The sequence below is a fragment of the Carassius gibelio genome, chromosome A14 (assembly GCF_023724105.1).
Source record: "Carassius gibelio isolate Cgi1373 ecotype wild population from Czech Republic chromosome A14, carGib1.2-hapl.c, whole genome shotgun sequence".
NCBI lineage: Eukaryota > Metazoa > Chordata > Actinopteri > Cypriniformes > Cyprinidae > Carassius > Carassius gibelio.
The window spans coordinates 25,026,491-25,043,406 of record NC_068384.1 but is presented as its reverse complement, the minus strand read 5'-3'; the positions used below and the strand labels follow the sequence as shown (position 1 = coordinate 25,043,406).

At 47.2% G+C, this 16,916-nt stretch overlaps 1 protein-coding gene and 30 non-coding genes across 31 annotated transcripts in view; 16 read left to right on the top strand and 15 right to left on the bottom strand.

The window, feature by feature from the left end:
- LOC128026950 (ligand-dependent nuclear receptor corepressor-like protein) overlaps nucleotides 1–16,916 on the top strand; it is a 473,072-nt gene that overhangs the window by 269,408 nt on the left and 186,748 nt on the right. The window lies entirely within an intron of this gene.
- On the top strand, nucleotides 369–509 carry LOC128027909 (U4 spliceosomal RNA). The gene has a single exon (XR_008186904.1). It is a non-coding gene; the product is annotated as a U4 spliceosomal RNA (small nuclear RNA).
- trnas-gcu (transfer RNA serine (anticodon GCU)) lies at nucleotides 679–760 on the bottom strand. The gene has a single exon. It is a non-coding gene; the product is annotated as a tRNA-Ser (tRNA).
- Nucleotides 1,498–1,638, top strand: LOC128027908 (U4 spliceosomal RNA). The gene has a single exon (XR_008186903.1). It is a non-coding gene; the product is annotated as a U4 spliceosomal RNA (small nuclear RNA).
- Nucleotides 1,808–1,889, bottom strand: trnas-gcu (transfer RNA serine (anticodon GCU)). Its single transcript has one exon. It is a non-coding gene; the product is annotated as a tRNA-Ser (tRNA).
- LOC128027907 (U4 spliceosomal RNA) lies at nucleotides 2,628–2,768 on the top strand. The gene has a single exon (XR_008186902.1). It is a non-coding gene; the product is annotated as a U4 spliceosomal RNA (small nuclear RNA).
- trnas-gcu (transfer RNA serine (anticodon GCU)) lies at nucleotides 2,938–3,019 on the bottom strand. Its single transcript has one exon. It is a non-coding gene; the product is annotated as a tRNA-Ser (tRNA).
- On the top strand, nucleotides 3,757–3,897 carry LOC128027926 (U4 spliceosomal RNA). Its single transcript, XR_008186920.1, has one exon. It is a non-coding gene; the product is annotated as a U4 spliceosomal RNA (small nuclear RNA).
- Nucleotides 4,067–4,148, bottom strand: trnas-gcu (transfer RNA serine (anticodon GCU)). Its single transcript has one exon. It is a non-coding gene; the product is annotated as a tRNA-Ser (tRNA).
- Nucleotides 4,886–5,026, top strand: LOC128027906 (U4 spliceosomal RNA). The gene has a single exon (XR_008186901.1). It is a non-coding gene; the product is annotated as a U4 spliceosomal RNA (small nuclear RNA).
- trnas-gcu (transfer RNA serine (anticodon GCU)) lies at nucleotides 5,196–5,277 on the bottom strand. The gene has a single exon. It is a non-coding gene; the product is annotated as a tRNA-Ser (tRNA).
- LOC128027905 (U4 spliceosomal RNA) lies at nucleotides 6,015–6,155 on the top strand. The gene has a single exon (XR_008186900.1). It is a non-coding gene; the product is annotated as a U4 spliceosomal RNA (small nuclear RNA).
- On the bottom strand, nucleotides 6,325–6,406 carry trnas-gcu (transfer RNA serine (anticodon GCU)). The gene has a single exon. It is a non-coding gene; the product is annotated as a tRNA-Ser (tRNA).
- Nucleotides 7,144–7,284, top strand: LOC128027903 (U4 spliceosomal RNA). Its single transcript, XR_008186899.1, has one exon. It is a non-coding gene; the product is annotated as a U4 spliceosomal RNA (small nuclear RNA).
- trnas-gcu (transfer RNA serine (anticodon GCU)) lies at nucleotides 7,454–7,535 on the bottom strand. Its single transcript has one exon. It is a non-coding gene; the product is annotated as a tRNA-Ser (tRNA).
- Nucleotides 8,273–8,413, top strand: LOC128027901 (U4 spliceosomal RNA). Its single transcript, XR_008186897.1, has one exon. It is a non-coding gene; the product is annotated as a U4 spliceosomal RNA (small nuclear RNA).
- On the bottom strand, nucleotides 8,583–8,664 carry trnas-gcu (transfer RNA serine (anticodon GCU)). Its single transcript has one exon. It is a non-coding gene; the product is annotated as a tRNA-Ser (tRNA).
- LOC128027900 (U4 spliceosomal RNA) lies at nucleotides 9,403–9,543 on the top strand. The gene has a single exon (XR_008186896.1). It is a non-coding gene; the product is annotated as a U4 spliceosomal RNA (small nuclear RNA).
- Nucleotides 9,713–9,794, bottom strand: trnas-gcu (transfer RNA serine (anticodon GCU)). Its single transcript has one exon. It is a non-coding gene; the product is annotated as a tRNA-Ser (tRNA).
- LOC128027915 (U4 spliceosomal RNA) lies at nucleotides 10,532–10,672 on the top strand. The gene has a single exon (XR_008186909.1). It is a non-coding gene; the product is annotated as a U4 spliceosomal RNA (small nuclear RNA).
- trnas-gcu (transfer RNA serine (anticodon GCU)) lies at nucleotides 10,842–10,923 on the bottom strand. The gene has a single exon. It is a non-coding gene; the product is annotated as a tRNA-Ser (tRNA).
- Nucleotides 11,661–11,801, top strand: LOC128027899 (U4 spliceosomal RNA). Its single transcript, XR_008186895.1, has one exon. It is a non-coding gene; the product is annotated as a U4 spliceosomal RNA (small nuclear RNA).
- Nucleotides 11,971–12,052, bottom strand: trnas-gcu (transfer RNA serine (anticodon GCU)). Its single transcript has one exon. It is a non-coding gene; the product is annotated as a tRNA-Ser (tRNA).
- On the top strand, nucleotides 12,790–12,930 carry LOC128027898 (U4 spliceosomal RNA). The gene has a single exon (XR_008186894.1). It is a non-coding gene; the product is annotated as a U4 spliceosomal RNA (small nuclear RNA).
- trnas-gcu (transfer RNA serine (anticodon GCU)) lies at nucleotides 13,100–13,181 on the bottom strand. The gene has a single exon. It is a non-coding gene; the product is annotated as a tRNA-Ser (tRNA).
- On the top strand, nucleotides 13,919–14,059 carry LOC128027902 (U4 spliceosomal RNA). Its single transcript, XR_008186898.1, has one exon. It is a non-coding gene; the product is annotated as a U4 spliceosomal RNA (small nuclear RNA).
- On the bottom strand, nucleotides 14,229–14,310 carry trnas-gcu (transfer RNA serine (anticodon GCU)). Its single transcript has one exon. It is a non-coding gene; the product is annotated as a tRNA-Ser (tRNA).
- Nucleotides 15,048–15,188, top strand: LOC128027857 (U4 spliceosomal RNA). The gene has a single exon (XR_008186854.1). It is a non-coding gene; the product is annotated as a U4 spliceosomal RNA (small nuclear RNA).
- Nucleotides 15,358–15,439, bottom strand: trnas-gcu (transfer RNA serine (anticodon GCU)). The gene has a single exon. It is a non-coding gene; the product is annotated as a tRNA-Ser (tRNA).
- LOC128028098 (U4 spliceosomal RNA) lies at nucleotides 16,177–16,317 on the top strand. The gene has a single exon (XR_008187083.1). It is a non-coding gene; the product is annotated as a U4 spliceosomal RNA (small nuclear RNA).
- On the bottom strand, nucleotides 16,487–16,568 carry trnas-gcu (transfer RNA serine (anticodon GCU)). The gene has a single exon. It is a non-coding gene; the product is annotated as a tRNA-Ser (tRNA).

Below are 16,916 nucleotides of genomic sequence, written 5' to 3'. Positions count from 1 at the left end.
GAGAGAACACCTGAGTCTAGCAAAGGGTAGCACATTTGACACAGGACCTCCCTCAGAACTTGCACTCCCTGCACTCGTCAGTATCCTACCCAACCCCCCAGGGGCCTCGTCAAACAGAATCTATACTGACCCAAACCACCAGCTTTACCACTCCACCCCTTTTTGCCAAGATACCAATAAGTCTCTTCCCCCAGGGCTTCGAGAAAGCAACTCACAAACCTCTTTAAGTAAAGGGAGAGCAGCAAATAAGGCTTCTCGTACATACTGCCTACTGGATTCGTAGACACACCACGCAGTTTGGAGCCAATTACCACCCTGTCGTTCCACGTCCACATGGGTCCAGTTGAAAGGTCGCGACCTTTGACACCATTCTTTCGCAGAGGCAATATTGTAGCCTATGAGGCTCATCCGAGGCGCGATCATTGCTGGTTGAAAACTTTACCCAATACCCCGCCAGGATGACTTGAAATACAGTCAGCCTTGGCAATTTTTGCCAGCTTCTTTTGAAGCTTATTGTGTTGTTGAAGAACAGGTCTCGTCCTTTTAAATAGTACTTCCTTTATTTAACACAGCTGATTCAGATCATCGACCCTTTTGGATCGCACTGCATGAGGTGAACGTGGAACAAAAGGAAAGTGCACCAAATGTGCAGAGCAGATGAACGAGCAGAGCAAGGAACGACGAGGATGGGATTCGAACCCACGCGTGCAGAGCACAATGGATTAGCAGTCCATCGCCTTAACCACTCGGCCACCTCGTCACTTGTGCGAGTGCCTGACTGCTCTCTGGGCTCGGGTGGTTTTCATGAAGGACCTCTTAGCACTGTGATGTCGAAGCTCACCCTGGAAACCAAAGTATAGTTAATTTTTGTACATGTACACTGAGATATGCCTACAGTTGAACACGTAGAATTTCAAAGCATATTCCATTTGTTTGAGCTTTCGAATGCAGAAGGTTAAACACTTGCGCTCTAGAAAGTTTGAACTTTGTCCAGCACCTGCTGCATTTTTCATCATTTATGACTGATGTTCTTTGTACTCTTAAAAGCTGAGCTTGCTCCTATCTCATGACCCTCAGACAAGTGCTTGTCATTGTGGCCCTCTGTCGTTCTGGTCTCCGTTGCCGTTTTGAGAGAACACCTGAGTCTAGCAAAGGGTAGCACATTTGACACAGGACCTCCCTCAGAACTTGCACTCCCTGCACTCGTCAGTATCCTACCCAACCCCCCAGGGGCCTCGTCAAACAGAATCTATACTGACCCAAACCGCGAGCTTTACCACTCCTACCCTTTTTGCCAAGATACCAATAAGTCTCTTCCCCCAGGGCTTCGAGAAAGCAACTCACAAACCTCTTTAAGTAAAGGGAGAGCAGCAAATAAGGCTTCTCATACATACTGCCTACTGGATTCGTAGACACACCACGCAGTTTGGAGCCAATTACCACCCTGTCGTTCCACGTCCACATGGGTCCAGTTGAAAGGTCGCGACCTTTGACACTATTCTTTCGCAGAGGCAATATTGTAGCCTATGAGGCTCATCCGAGGCGCGATCATTGCTGGTTGAAAACTTTACCCAATACCCCGCCAGGATGACTTGAAATACAGTCAGCCTTGGCAATTTTTGCCAGCTTCTTTTGAAGCTTATTGTGTTGTTGAAGAACAGGTCTCGTCCCTTTAAATAGTACTTCCGTTATTTAACACAGCTGATTCAGATCATCGACCCTTTTGGATCGCACTGCATGAGGTGAACGTGGAACAAAAGGAAAGTGCACCAAATGTTCAGAGCAGATGAACGAGCAGAGCAAGGAACGACGAGGATGGGATTCGAACCCACGCGTGCAGAGCACAATGGATTAGCAGTCCATCGCCTTAACCACTCGGCCACCTCGTCACTTGTGCGAGTGCCTGACTGCTCTCTGGGCTCGGGTGGTTTTCATGAAGGACCTCTTAGCACTGTGATGTCGAAGCTCACCCTGGAAACCAAAGTATAGTTAATTTTTGTACATGTACACTGAGATATGCCTACAGTTGAACACGTAGAATTTCAAAGCATATTCCATTTGTTTGAGCTTTCGAATGCAGAAGGTTAAACACTTGCGCTCTAGAAAGTTTGAACTTTGTCCAGCACCTGCTGCATTTTTCATCATTTATGACTGATGTTCTTTGTACTCTTAAAAAGCTGAGCTTGCTCCTATCTCATGACCCTCAGACAAGTGTTTGTCATTGTGGCCCTCTGTCGTTCTGGTCTCCGTTGCCGTTTTGAGAGAACACCTGAGTCTAGCAAAGGGTAGCACATTTGACACAGGACCTCCCTCAGAACTTGCACTCCCTGCACTCGTCAGTATCCTACCCAACCCCCCAGGGGCCTCGTAAAACAGAATCTATACTGACCCAAACCGCGAGCTTTACCACTCCACCCCTTTTTGCCAAGATACCAATAAGTCTCTTCCCCCAGGGCTTCGAGAAAGCAACTCACAAACCTCTTTAAGTAAAGGGAGAGCAGCAAATAAGGCTTCTCGTACATACTGCCTACTGGATTCGTAGACACACCACGCAGTTTGGAGCCAATTACCACCCTGTCGTTCCACGTCCACATGGGTCCAGTTGAAAGGTCGCGACCTTTGACATCATTCTTTCGCAGAGGCAATATTGTAGCCTATGAGGCTCATCCGAGGCGCGATCATTGCTGGTTGAAAACTTTACCCAATACCCCGCCAGGATGACTTGAAATACAGTCAGCCTTGGCAATTTTTGCCAGCTTCTTTTGAAGCTTATTGTGTTGTTGAAGAACAGGTCTCGTCCTTTTAAATAGTACTTCCTTTATTTAACACAGCTGATTCAGATCATCGACCCTTTTGGATCGCACTGCATGAGGTGAACGTGGAACAAAAGGAAAGTGCACCAAATGTGCAGAGCAGATGAACGAGCAGAGCAAGGAACGACGAGGATGGGATTCGAACCCACGCGTGCAGAGCACAATGGATTAGCAGTCCATCGCCTTAACCACTCGGCCACCTCGTCACTTGTGCGAGTGCCTGACTGCTCTCTGGGCTCGGGTGGTTTTCATGAAGGACCTCTTAGCACTGTGATGTCGAAGCTCACCCTGGAAACCAAAGTATAGTTAATTTTTGTACATGTACGCTGAGATATGCCTACAGTTGAACACGTAGAATTTCAAAGCATATTCCATTTGTTTGAGCTTTCGAATGCAGAAGGTTAAACACGTGCGCTCTAGAAAGTTTGAACTTTGTCCAGCACCTGCTGCATTTTTCATCATTTATGACTGATGTTCTTTGTACTCTTAAAAGCTGAGCTTGCTCCTATCTAATGACCCTCAGACAAGCGTTTGTCATTGTGGCCCTCTGTCGTTCTGGTCTCCGTTGCCGTTTTGAGAGAACACCTGTGTCTAGCAAAGGGTAGCACATTTGACACAGGACCTCCCTCAGAACTTGCACTCCCTGCACTCGTCAGTATCCTACCCAACCCCCCAGGGGCCTCGTCAAACAGAATCTATACTGACCCAAACCGCGAGCTTTACCACTCCACCCCTTTTTGCCAAGATACCAATAAGTCTCTTCCCCCAGGGCTTCGAGAAAGCAACTCACAAACCTCTTTAAGTAAAGGGAGAGCAGCAAATAAGGCTTCTCGTACATACTGCCTACTGGATTCGTAGACACACCACGCAGTTTGGAGCCAATTACCACCCTGTCGTTCCACGTCCACATGGGTCCAGTTGAAAGGTCGCGACCTTTGACATCATTCTTTTGCAGAGGCAATATTGTAGCCTATGAGGCTCATCCGAGGCGCGATCATTGCTGGTTGAAAACTTTACCCAATACCCCGCCAGGATGACTTGAAATACAGTCAGCCTTGGCAATTTTTGCCAGCTTCTTTTGAAGCTTATTGTGTTGTTGAAGAACAGGTCTCGTCCTTTTAAATAGTACTTCCTTTATTTAACACAGCTGATTCAGATCATCGACCCTTTTGGATCGCACTGCATGAGGTGAACGTGGAACAAAAGGAAAGTGCACCAAATGTGCAGAGCAGATGAACGAGCAGAGCAAGGAACGACGAGGATGGGATTCGAACCCACGCGTGCAGAGCACAATGGATTAGCAGTCCATCGCCTTAACCACTCGGCCACCTCGTCACTTGTGCGAGTGCCTGACTGCTCTCTGGGCTCGGGTGGTTTTCATGAAGGACCTCTTAGCACTGTGATGTCGAAGCTCACCCTGGAAACCAAAGTATAGTTAATTTTTGTACATGTACACTGAGATATGCCTACAGTTGAACACGTAGAATTTCAAAGCATATTCCATTTGTTTGAGCTTTCGAATGCAGAAGGTTAAACACGTGCGCTCTAGAAAGTTTGAACTTTGTCCAGCACCTGCTGCATTTTTCATCATTTATGACTGATGTTCTTTGTACTCTTAAAAGCTGAGCTTGCTCCTATCTAATGACCCTCAGACAAGTGTTTGTCATTGTGGCCCTCTGTCGTTCTGGTCTCCGTTGCCGTTTTGAGAGAACACCTGAGTCTAGCAAAGGGTAGCACATTTGACACAGGACCTCCCTCAGAACTTGCACTCCCTGCACTCGTCAGTATCCTACCCAACCCCCCAGGGGCCTCGTCAAACAGAATCTATACTGACCCAAACCGCGAGCTTTACCACTCCACCCCTTTTTGCCAAGATACCAATAAGTCTCTTCCCCCAGGGCTTCGAGAAAGCAACTCACAAACCTCTTTAAGTAAAGGGAGAGCAGCAAATAAGGCTTCTCGTACATACTGCCTACTGGATTCGTAGACACACCACGCAGTTTGGAGCCAATTACCACCCTGTCGTTCCACGTCCACATGGGTCCAGTTGAAAGGTCGCGACCTTTGACATCATTCTTTCGCAGAGGCAATATTGTAGCCTATGAGGCTCATCCGAGGCGCGATCATTGCTGGTTGAAAACTTTACCCAATACCCCGCCAGGATGACTTGAAATACAGTCAGCCTTGGCAATTTTTGCCAGCTTCTTTTGAAGCTTATTGTGTTGTTGAAGAACAGGTCTCGTCCTTTTAAATAGTACTTCCTTTATTTAACACAGCTGATTCAGATCATCGACCCTTTTGGATCGCACTGCATGAGGTGAACGTGGAACAAAAGGAAAGTGCACCAAATGTGCAGAGCAGATGAACGAGCAGAGCAAGGAACGACGAGGATGGGATTCGAACCCACGCGTGCAGAGCACAATGGATTAGCAGTCCATCGCCTTAACCACTCGGCCACCTCGTCACTTGTGCGAGTGCCTGACTGCTCTCTGGGCTCGGGTGGTTTTCATGAAGGACCTCTTAGCACTGTGATGTCGAAGCTCACCCTGGAAACCAAAGTATAGTTAATTTTTGTACATGTACGCTGAGATATGCCTACAGTTGAACACGTAGAATTTCAAAGCATATTCCATTTGTTTGAGCTTTCGAATGCAGAAAGTTAAACACTTGCGCTCTACAAAGTATGAACTTTGTCCAGCACCTGCTGCATTTTTCATCATTTATGACTGATGTTCTTTGTACTCTTAAAAGCTGAGCTTGCTCCTATCTCATGACCCTCAGACAAGTGCTTGTCATTGTGGCCCTCTGTCGTTCTGGTCTCCGTTGCCGTTTTGAGAGAACACCTGAGTCTAGCAAAGGGTAGCACATTTGACACAGGACCTCCCTCAGAACTTGCACTCCCTGCACTCGTCAGTATCCTACCCAACCCCCCAGGGGCCTCGTCAAACAGAATCTATACTGACCCAAACCACCAGCTTTACCACTCCACCCCTTTTTGCCAAGATACCAATAAGTCTCTTCCCCCAGGGCTTCGAGAAAGCAACTCACAAACCTCTTTAAGTAAAGGGAGAGCAGCAAATAAGGCTTCTCGTACATACTGCCTACTGGATTCGTAGACACACCACGCAGTTTGGAGCCAATTACCACCCTGTCGTTCCACGTCCACATGGGTCCAGTTGAAAGGTCGCGACCTTTGACACCATTCTTTCGCAGAGGCAATATTGTAGCCTATGAGGCTCATCCGAGGCGCGATCATTGCTGGTTGAAAACTTTACCCAATACCCCGCCAGGATGACTTGAAATACAGTCAGCCTTGGCAATTTTTGCCAGCTTCTTTTGAAGCTTATTGTGTTGTTGAAGAACAGGTCTCGTCCTTTTAAATAGTACTTCCTTTATTTAACACAGCTGATTCAGATCATCGACCCTTTTGGATCGCACTGCATGAGGTGAACGTGGAACAAATGGAAAGTGCACCAAATGTGCAGAGCAGATGAACGAGCAGAGCAAGGAACGACGAGGATGGGATTCGAACCCACGCGTGCAGAGCACAATGGATTAGCAGTCCATCGCCTTAACCACTCGGCCACCTCGTCACTTGTGCGAGAGCCTGACTGCTCTGTGGGCTCGGTTGGTTTTCATGAAGGACCTCTTAGCACTGTGATGTCGAAGCTCACCCTGGAAACCAAAGTATAGTTAATTTTTGTACATGTACACTGAGATATGCCTACAGTTGAACACGTAGAATTTCAAAGCATATTCCATTTGTTTGTGCTTTTGAATGCAGAAGGTTAAACACGTGCGCTCTAGAAAGTTTGAACTTTGTCCAGCACCTGCTGCATTTTTCATCATTTATGACTGATGTTCTTTGTACTCTTAAAAGCTGAGCTTGCTCCTATCTAATGACCCTCAGACAAGTGTTTGTCATTGTGGCCCTCTGTCGTTCTGGTCTCCGTTGCCGTTTTGAGAGAACACCTGAGTCTAGCAAAGGGTAGCACATTTGACACAGGACCTCCCTCAGAACTTGCACTCCCTGCACTCGTCAGTATCCTACCCAACCCCCCAGGGGCCTCGTCAAACAGAATCTATACTGACCCAAACCGCGAGCTTTACCACTCCACCCCTTTTTGCCAAGATACCAATAAGTCTCTTCCCCCAGGGCTTCGAGAAAGCAACTCACAAACCTCTTTAAGTAAAGGGAGAGCAGCAAATAAGGCTTCTCGTACATACTGCCTACTGGATTCGTAGACACACCACGCAGTTTGGAGCCAATTACCACCCTGTCGTTCCACGTCCACATGGGTCCAGTTGAAAGGTCGCGACCTTTGACATCATTCTTTCGCAGAGGCAATATTGTAGCCTATGAGGCTCATCCGAGGCGCGATCATTGCTGGTTGAAAACTTTACCCAATACCCCGCCAGGATGACTTGAAATACAGTCAGCCTTGGCAATTTTTGCCAGCTTCTTTTGAAGCTTATTGTGTTGTTGAAGAACAGGTCTCGTCCTTTTAAATAGTACTTCCTTTATTTAACACAGCTGATTCAGATCATCGACCCTTTTGGATCGCACTGCATGAGGTGAACGTGGAACAAAAGGAAAGTGCACCAAATGTGCAGAGCAGATGAACGAGCAGAGCAAGGAACGACGAGGATGGGATTCGAACCCACGCGTGCAGAGCACAATGGATTAGCAGTCCATCGCCTTAACCACTCGGCCACCTCGTCACTTGTGCGAGTGCCTGACTGCTCTCTGGGCTCGGGTGGTTTTCATGAAGGACCTCTTAGCACTGTGATGTCGAAGCTCACCCTGGAAACCAAAGTATAGTTAATTTTTGTACATGTACGCTGAGATATGCCTACAGTTGAACACGTAGAATTTCAAAGCATATTCCATTTGTTTGAGCTTTCGAATGCAGAAGGTTAAACACTTGCGCTCTAGAAAGTTTGAACTTTGTCCAGCACCTGCTGCATTTTTCATCATTTATGACTGATGTTCTTTGTACTCTTAAAAGCTGAGCTTGCTCCTATCTCATGACCCTCAGACAAGTGCTTGTCATTGTGGCCCTCTGTCGTTCTGGTCTCCGTTGCCGTTTTGAGAGAACACCTGAGTCTAGCAAAGGGTAGCACATTTGACACAGGACCTCCCTCAGAACTTGCACTCCCTGCACTCGTCAGTATCCTACCCAACCCCCCAGGGGCCTCGTCAAACAGAATCTATACTGACCCAAACCGCGAGCTTTACCACTCCTACCCTTTTTGCCAAGATACCAATAAGTCTCTTCCCCCAGGGCTTCGAGAAAGCAACTCACAAACCTCTTTAAGTAAAGGGAGAGCAGCAAATAAGGCTTCTCATACATACTGCCTACTGGATTCGTAGACACACCACGCAGTTTGGAGCCAATTACCACCCTGTCGTTCCACGTCCACATGGGTCCAGTTGAAAGGTCGCGACCTTTGACACTATTCTTTCGCAGAGGCAATATTGTAGCCTATGAGGCTCATCCGAGGCGCGATCATTGCTGGTTGAAAACTTTACCCAATACCCCGCCAGGATGACTTGAAATACAGTCAGCCTTGGCAATTTTTGCCAGCTTCTTTTGAAGCTTATTGTGTTGTTGAAGAACAGGTCTCGTCCCTTTAAATAGTACTTCCGTTATTTAACACAGCTGATTCAGATCATCGACCCTTTTGGATCGCACTGCATGAGGTGAACGTGGAACAAAAGGAAAGTGCACCAAATGTTCAGAGCAGATGAACGAGCAGAGCAAGGAACGACGAGGATGGGATTCGAACCCACGCGTGCAGAGCACAATGGATTAGCAGTCCATCGCCTTAACCACTCGGCCACCTCGTCACTTGTGCGAGTGCCTGACTGCTCTCTGGGCTCGGGTGGTTTTCATGAAGGACCTCTTAGCACTGTGATGTCGAAGCTCACCCTGGAAACCAAAGTATAGTTAATTTTTGTACATGTACACTGAGATATGCCTACAGTTGAACACGTAGAATTTCAAAGCATATTCCATTTGTTTGAGCTTTCGAATGCAGAAGGTTAAACACTTGCGCTCTAGAAAGTTTGAACTTTGTCCAGCACCTGCTGCATTTTTCATCATTTATGACTGATGTTCTTTGTACTCTTAAAAAGCTGAGCTTGCTCCTATCTCATGACCCTCAGACAAGTGTTTGTCATTGTGGCCCTCTGTCGTTCTGGTCTCCGTTGCCGTTTTGAGAGAACACCTGAGTCTAGCAAAGGGTAGCACATTTGACACAGGACCTCCCTCAGAACTTGCACTCCCTGCACTCGTCAGTATCCTACCCAACCCCCCAGGGGCCTCGTAAAACAGAATCTATACTGACCCAAACCGCGAGCTTTACCACTCCACCCCTTTTTGCCAAGATACCAATAAGTCTCTTCCCCCAGGGCTTCGAGAAAGCAACTCACAAACCTCTTTAAGTAAAGGGAGAGCAGCAAATAAGGCTTCTCGTACATACTGCCTACTGGATTCGTAGACACACCACGCAGTTTGGAGCCAATTACCACCCTGTCGTTCCACGTCCACATGGGTCCAGTTGAAAGGTCGCGACCTTTGACATCATTCTTTCGCAGAGGCAATATTGTAGCCTATGAGGCTCATCCGAGGCGCGATCATTGCTGGTTGAAAACTTTACCCAATACCCCGCCAGGATGACTTGAAATACAGTCAGCCTTGGCAATTTTTGCCAGCTTCTTTTGAAGCTTATTGTGTTGTTGAAGAACAGGTCTCGTCCTTTTAAATAGTACTTCCTTTATTTAACACAGCTGATTCAGATCATCGACCCTTTTGGATCGCACTGCATGAGGTGAACGTGGAACAAAAGGAAAGTGCACCAAATGTGCAGAGCAGATGAACGAGTAGAGCAAGGAACGACGAGGATGGGATTCGAACCCACGCGTGCAGAGCACAATGGATTAGCAGTCCATCGCCTTAACCACTCGGCCACCTCGTCACTTGTGCGAGTTCCTGACTGCTCTCTGGGCTCGGGTGGTTTTCATGAAGGACCTCTTAGCACTGTGATGTCGAAGCTCACCCTGGAAACCAAAGTATAGTTAATTTTTGTACATGTACGCTGAGATATGCCTACAGTTGAACACGTAGAATTTCAAAGCATATTCCATTTGTTTGAGCTTTCGAATGCAGAAGGTTAAACACGTGCGCTCTAGAAAGTTTGAACTTTGTCCAGCACCTGCTGCATTTTTCATCATTTATGACTGATGTTCTTTGTACTCTTAAAAGCTGAGCTTGCTCCTATCTAATGACCCTCAGACAAGCGTTTGTCATTGTGGCCCTCTGTCGTTCTGGTCTCCGTTGCCGTTTTGAGAGAACACCTGTGTCTAGCAAAGGGTAGCACATTTGACACAGGACCTCCCTCAGAACTTGCACTCCCTGCACTCGTCAGTATCCTACCCAACCCCCCAGGGGCCTCGTCAAACAGAATCTATACTGACCCAAACCGCGAGCTTTACCACTCCACCCCTTTTTGCCAAGATACCAATAAGTCTCTTCCCCCAGGGCTTCGAGAAAGCAACTCACAAACCTCTTTAAGTAAAGGGAGAGCAGCAAATAAGGCTTCTCGTACATACTGCCTACTGGATTCGTAGACACACCACGCAGTTTGGAGCCAATTACCACCCTGTCGTTCCACGTCCACATGGGTCCAGTTGAAAGGTCGCGACCTTTGACATCATTCTTTTGCAGAGGCAATATTGTAGCCTATGAGGCTCATCCGAGGCGCGATCATTGCTGGTTGAAAACTTTACCCAATACCCCGCCAGGATGACTTGAAATACAGTCAGCCTTGGCAATTTTTGCCAGCTTCTTTTGAAGCTTATTGTGTTGTTGAAGAACAGGTCTCGTCCTTTTAAATAGTACTTCCTTTATTTAACACAGCTGATTCAGATCATCGACCCTTTTGGATCGCACTGCATGAGGTGAACGTGGAACAAAAGGAAAGTGCACCAAATGTGCAGAGCAGATGAACGAGCAGAGCAAGGAACGACGAGGATGGGATTCGAACCCACGCGTGCAGAGCACAATGGATTAGCAGTCCATCGCCTTAACCACTCGGCCACCTCGTCACTTGTGCGAGTGCCTGACTGCTCTCTGGGCTCGGGTGGTTTTCATGAAGGACCTCTTAGCACTGTGATGTCGAAGCTCACCCTGGAAACCAAAGTATAGTTAATTTTTGTACATGTACACTGAGATATGCCTACAGTTGAACACGTAGAATTTCAAAGCATATTCCATTTGTTTGAGCTTTCGAATGCAGAAGGTTAAACACGTGCGCTCTAGAAAGTTTGAACTTTGTCCAGCACCTGCTGCATTTTTCATCATTTATGACTGATGTTCTTTGTACTCTTAAAAGCTGAGCTTGCTCCTATCTAATGACCCTCAGACAAGTGTTTGTCATTGTGGCCCTCTGTCGTTCTGGTCTCCGTTGCCGTTTTGAGAGAACACCTGAGTCTAGCAAAGGGTAGCACATTTGACACAGGACCTCCCTCAGAACTTGCACTCCCTGCACTCGTCAGTATCCTACCCAACCCCCCAGGGGCCTCGTCAAACAGAATCTATACTGACCCAAACCGCGAGCTTTACCACTCCACCCCTTTTTGCCAAGATACCAATAAGTCTCTTCCCCCAGGGCTTCGAGAAAGCAACTCACAAACCTCTTTAAGTAAAGGGAGAGCAGCAAATAAGGCTTCTCGTACATACTGCCTACTGGATTCGTAGACACACCACGCAGTTTGGAGCCAATTACCACCCTGTCGTTCCACGTCCACATGGGTCCAGTTGAAAGGTCGCGACCTTTGACATCATTCTTTCGCAGAGGCAATATTGTAGCCTATGAGGCTCATCCGAGGCGCGATCATTGCTGGTTGAAAACTTTACCCAATACCCCGCCAGGATGACTTGAAATACAGTCAGCCTTGGCAATTTTTGCCAGCTTCTTTTGAAGCTTATTGTGTTGTTGAAGAACAGGTCTCGTCCTTTTAAATAGTACTTCCTTTATTTAACACAGCTGATTCAGATCATCGACCCTTTTGGATCGCACTGCATGAGGTGAACGTGGAACAAAAGGAAAGTGCACCAAATGTGCAGAGCAGATGAACGAGCAGAGCAAGGAACGACGAGGATGGGATTCGAACCCACGCGTGCAGAGCACAATGGATTAGCAGTCCATCGCCTTAACCACTCGGCCACCTCGTCACTTGTGCGAGTGCCTGACTGCTCTCTGGGCTCGGGTGGTTTTCATGAAGGACCTCTTAGCACTGTGATGTCGAAGCTCACCCTGGAAACCAAAGTATAGTTAATTTTTGTACATGTACGCTGAGATATGCCTACAGTTGAACACGTAGAATTTCAAAGCATATTCCATTTGTTTGAGCTTTCGAATGCAGAAGGTTAAACACGTGCGCTCTAGAAAGTTTGAACTTTGTCCAGCACCTGCTGCATTTTTCATCATTTATGACTGATGTTCTTTGTACTCTTAAAAGCTGAGCTTGCTCCTATCTCATGACCCTCAGACAAGTGCTTGTCATTGTGGCCCTCTGTCGTTCTGGTCTCCGTTGCCGTTTTGAGAGAACACCTGAGTCTAGCAAAGGGTAGCACATTTGACACAGGACCTCCCTCAGAACTTGCACTCCCTGCACTCGTCAGTATCCTACCCAACCCCCCAGGGGCCTCGTCAAACAGAATCTATACTGACCCAAACCGCGAGCTTTACCACTCCACCCCTTTTTGCCAAGATACCAATAAGTCTCTTCCCCCAGGGCTTCGAGAAAGCAACTCACAAACCTCTTTAAGTAAAGGGAGAGCAGCAAATAAGGCTTCTCGTACATACTGCCTACTGGATTCGTAGACACACCACGCAGTTTGGAGCCAATTACCACCCTGTCGTTCCACGTCCACATGGGTCCAGTTGAAAGGTCGCGACCTTTGACACCATTCTTTCGCAGAGGCAATATTGTAGCCTATGAGGCTCATCCGAGGCGCGATCATTGCTGGTTGAAAACTTTACCCAATACCCCGCCAGGATGACTTGAAATACAGTCAGCCTTGGCAATTTTTGCCAGCTTCTTTTGAAGCTTATTGTGTTGTTGAAGAACAGGTCTCGTCCTTTTAAATAGTACTTCCTTTATTTAACACAGCTGATTCAGATCATCGACCCTTTTGGATCGCACTGCATGAGGTGAACGTGGAACAAAAGGAAAGTGCACCAAATGTGCAGAGCAGATGAACGAGCAGAGCAAGGAACGACGAGGATGGGATTCGAACCCACGCGTGCAGAGCACAATGGATTAGCAGTCCATCGCCTTAACCACTCGGCCACCTCGTCACTTGTGCGAGAGCCTGACTGCTCTGTGGGCTCGGGTGGTTTTCATGAAGGACCTCTTAGCACTGTGATGTCGAAGCTCACCCTGGAAACCAAAGTATAGTTAATTTTTGTACATGTACGCTGAGATATGCCTACAGTTGAACACGTAGAATTTCAAAGCATATTCCATTTGTTTGAGCTTTCGAATGCAGAAGGTTAAACACTTGCGCTCTACAAAGTTTGAACTTTGTCCAGCACCTGCTGCATTTTTCATCATTTATGACTGATGTTCTTTGTACTCTTAAAAGCTGAGCTTGCTCCTATCTAATGACCCTCAGACAAGCGCTTGTCATTGTGGCCCTCTGTCGTTCTGGTCTCCGTTGCCGTTTTGAGAGAACACCTGAGTCTAGCAAAGGGTAGCACATTTGACACAGGACCTCCCTCAGAACTTGCACTCCCTGCACTCGTCAGTATCCTACACAACCCCCCAGGGGCCTCGTCAAACAGAATCTATACTGACCCAAACCGCGATCTTTACGACTCCACCCCTTGTTGCCAAGATACCAATAAGTCTCTTCCCCCAGGGGTTCGAGAAAGCAACTCACAAACCTCTTTAAGTAAAGGGAGAGCAGCAAATAAGGCTTCTCGTACATACTGCCTACTGGATTCGTAGACACACCACGCAGTTTGGAGCCAATTACCACCCTGTCGTTCCACGTCCACATGGGTCCAGTTGAAAGGTCGCGACCTTTGACACCATTCTTTTGCAGAGGCAATATTGTAGCCTATGAGGCTCATCCGAGGCGCGATCATTGCTGGTTGAAAACTTTACCCAATACCCCGCCAGGATGACTTGAAATACAGTCAGCCTTGGCAATTTTTGCCAGCTTCTTTTGAAGCTTATTGTGTTGTTGAAGAACAGGTCTCGTCCTTTTAAATAGTACTTCCTTTATTTAACACAGCTGATTCAGATCATCGACCCTTTTGGATCGCACTGCATGAGGTGAACGTGGAACAAAAGGAAAGTGCACCAAATGTGCAGAGCAGATGAAGGAGCAGACCAAGGAACGACGAGGATGGGATTCGAACCCACGCGTGCAGAGCACAATGGATTAGCAGTCCATCTCCTTAACCACTCGGCCACCTCGTCACTTGTGCGAGAGCCTGACTGCTCTGTGGGCTCGGGTGGTTTTCATGAAGGACCTCTTAGCACTGTGATGTCGAAGCTCACCCTGGAAACCAAAGTATAGTTAATTTTTGTACATGTACGCTGAGATATGCCTACAGTTGAACACGTAGAATTTCAAAGCATATTCCATTTGTTTGAGCTTTCGAATGCAGAAGGTTAAACACTTGCGCTCTACAAAGTTTGAACTTTGTCCAGCACCTGCTGCATTTTTCATCATTTATGACTGATGTTCTTTGTACTCTTAAAAGCTGAGCTTGCTCCTATCTAATGACCCTCAGACAAGCGCTTGTCATTGTGGCCCTCTGTCGTTCTGGTCTCCGTTGCCGTTTTGAAAGAACACCTGAGTCTAGCAAAGGGTAGCACATTTGACACAGGACCTCCCTCAGAACTTGCACTCCCTGCACTCGTCAGTATCCTACACAACCCCCCAGGGGCCTCGTCAAACAGAATCTATACTGACCCAAACCGCGATCTTTACGACTCCACCCCTTGTTGCCAAGATACCAATAAGTCTCTTCCCCCAGGGGTTCGAGAAAGCAACTCACAAACCTCTTTAAGTAAAGGGAGAGCAGCAAATAAGGCTTCTCGTACATACTGCCTACTGGATTCGTAGACACACCACGCAGTTTGGAGCCAATTACCACCCTGTCGTTCCACGTCCACATGGGTCCAGTTGAAAGGTCGCGACCTTTGACACCATTCTTTTGCAGAGGCAATATTGTAGCCTATGAGGCTCATCCGAGGCGCGATCATTGCTGGTTGAAAACTTTACCCAATACCCCGCCAGGATGACTTGAAATACAGTCAGCCTTGGCAATTTTTGCCAGCTTCTTTAGAAGCTTATTGTGTTGTTGAAGAACAGGTCTCGTCCCTTTAAATAGTACTTCCGTTATTTAACACAGCTGATTCAGATCATCGACCCTTTTGGATCGCACTGCATGAGGTGAACGTGGAACAAAAGGAAAGTGCACCAAATGTTCATAGCAGTTGAACGAGCAGAGCAAGGAACGACGAGGATGGGATTCGAACCCACGCGTGCAGAGCACAATGGATTAGCAGTCCATCGCCTTAACCACTCGGCCACCTCGTCACTTGTGCGAGTGCCTGACTGCTCTCTGGGCTCGGGTGGTTTTCATGAAGGACCTCTTAGCACTGTGATGTCGAAGCTCACCCTGGAAACCAAAGTATAGTTAATTTTTGTACATGTACACTGAGATATGCCTACAGTTGAACACGTAGAATTTCAAAGCATATTCCATTTGTTTGAGCTTTCGAATGCAGAAGGTTAAACACGTGCGCTCTAGAAAGTTTGAACTTTGTCCAGCACCTGCTGCATTTTTCATCATTTATGACTGATGTTCTTTGTACTCTTAAAAGCTGAGCTTGCTCCTATCTAATGACCCTCAGACAAGTGTTTGTCATTGTGGCCCTCTGTCGTTCTGGTCTCCGTTGCCGTTTTGAGAGAACACCTGAGTCTAGCAAAGGGTAGCACATTTGACACAGGACCTCCCTCAGAACTTGCACTCCCTGCACTCGTCAGTATCCTACCCAACCCCCCAGGGGCCTCGTAAAACAGAATCTATACTGACCCAAACCGCGAGCTTTACCACTCCACCCCTTTTTGCCAAGATACCAATAAGTCTCTTCCCCCAGGGCTTCGAGAAAGCAACTCACAAACCTCTTTAAGTAAAGGGAGAGCAGCAAATAAGGCTTCTCGTACATACTGCCTACTGGATTCGTAGACACACCACGCAGTTTGGAGCCAATTACCACCCTGTCGTTCCACGTCCACATGGGTCCAGTTGAAAGGTCGCGACATTTGACATCATTCTTTCGCAGAGGCAATATTGTAGCCTATGAGGCTCATCCGAGGCGCGATCATTGCTGTTTGAAAACTTTACCCAATACCCCGCCAGGATGACTTGAAATACAGTCAGCCTTGGCAATTTTTGCCAGCTTCTTTTGAAGCTTATTGTGTTGTTGAAGAACAGGTCTCGTCCTTTTAAATAGTACTTCCTTTATTTAACACAGCTGATTCAGATCATCGACCCTTTTGGATCGCACTGCATGAGGTGAACGTGGAACAAAAGGAAAGTGCACCAAATGTGCAGAGCAGATGAACGAGTAGAGCAAGGAACGACGAGGATGGGATTCGAACCCACGCGTGCAGAGCACAATGGATTAGCAGTCCATCGCCTTAACCACTCGGCCACCTCGTCACTTGTGCGAGTGCCTGACTGCTCTCTGGGCTCGGGTGGTTTTCATGAAGGACCTCTTAGCACTGTGATGTCGAAGCTCACCCTGGAAACCAAAGTATAGTTAATTTTTGTACATGTACGCTGAGATATGCCTACAGTTGAACACGTAGAATTTCAAAGCATATTCCATTTGTTTGAGCTTTCGAATGCAGAAGGTTAAACACTTGCGCTCTAGAAAGTTTGAACTTTGTCCAGCACCTGCTGCATTTTTCATCATTTATGACTGATGTTCTTTGTACTCTTAAAAGCTGAGCTTGCTCCTATCTCATGACCCTCAGACAAGTGTTTGTCATTGTGGCCCTCTGTCGT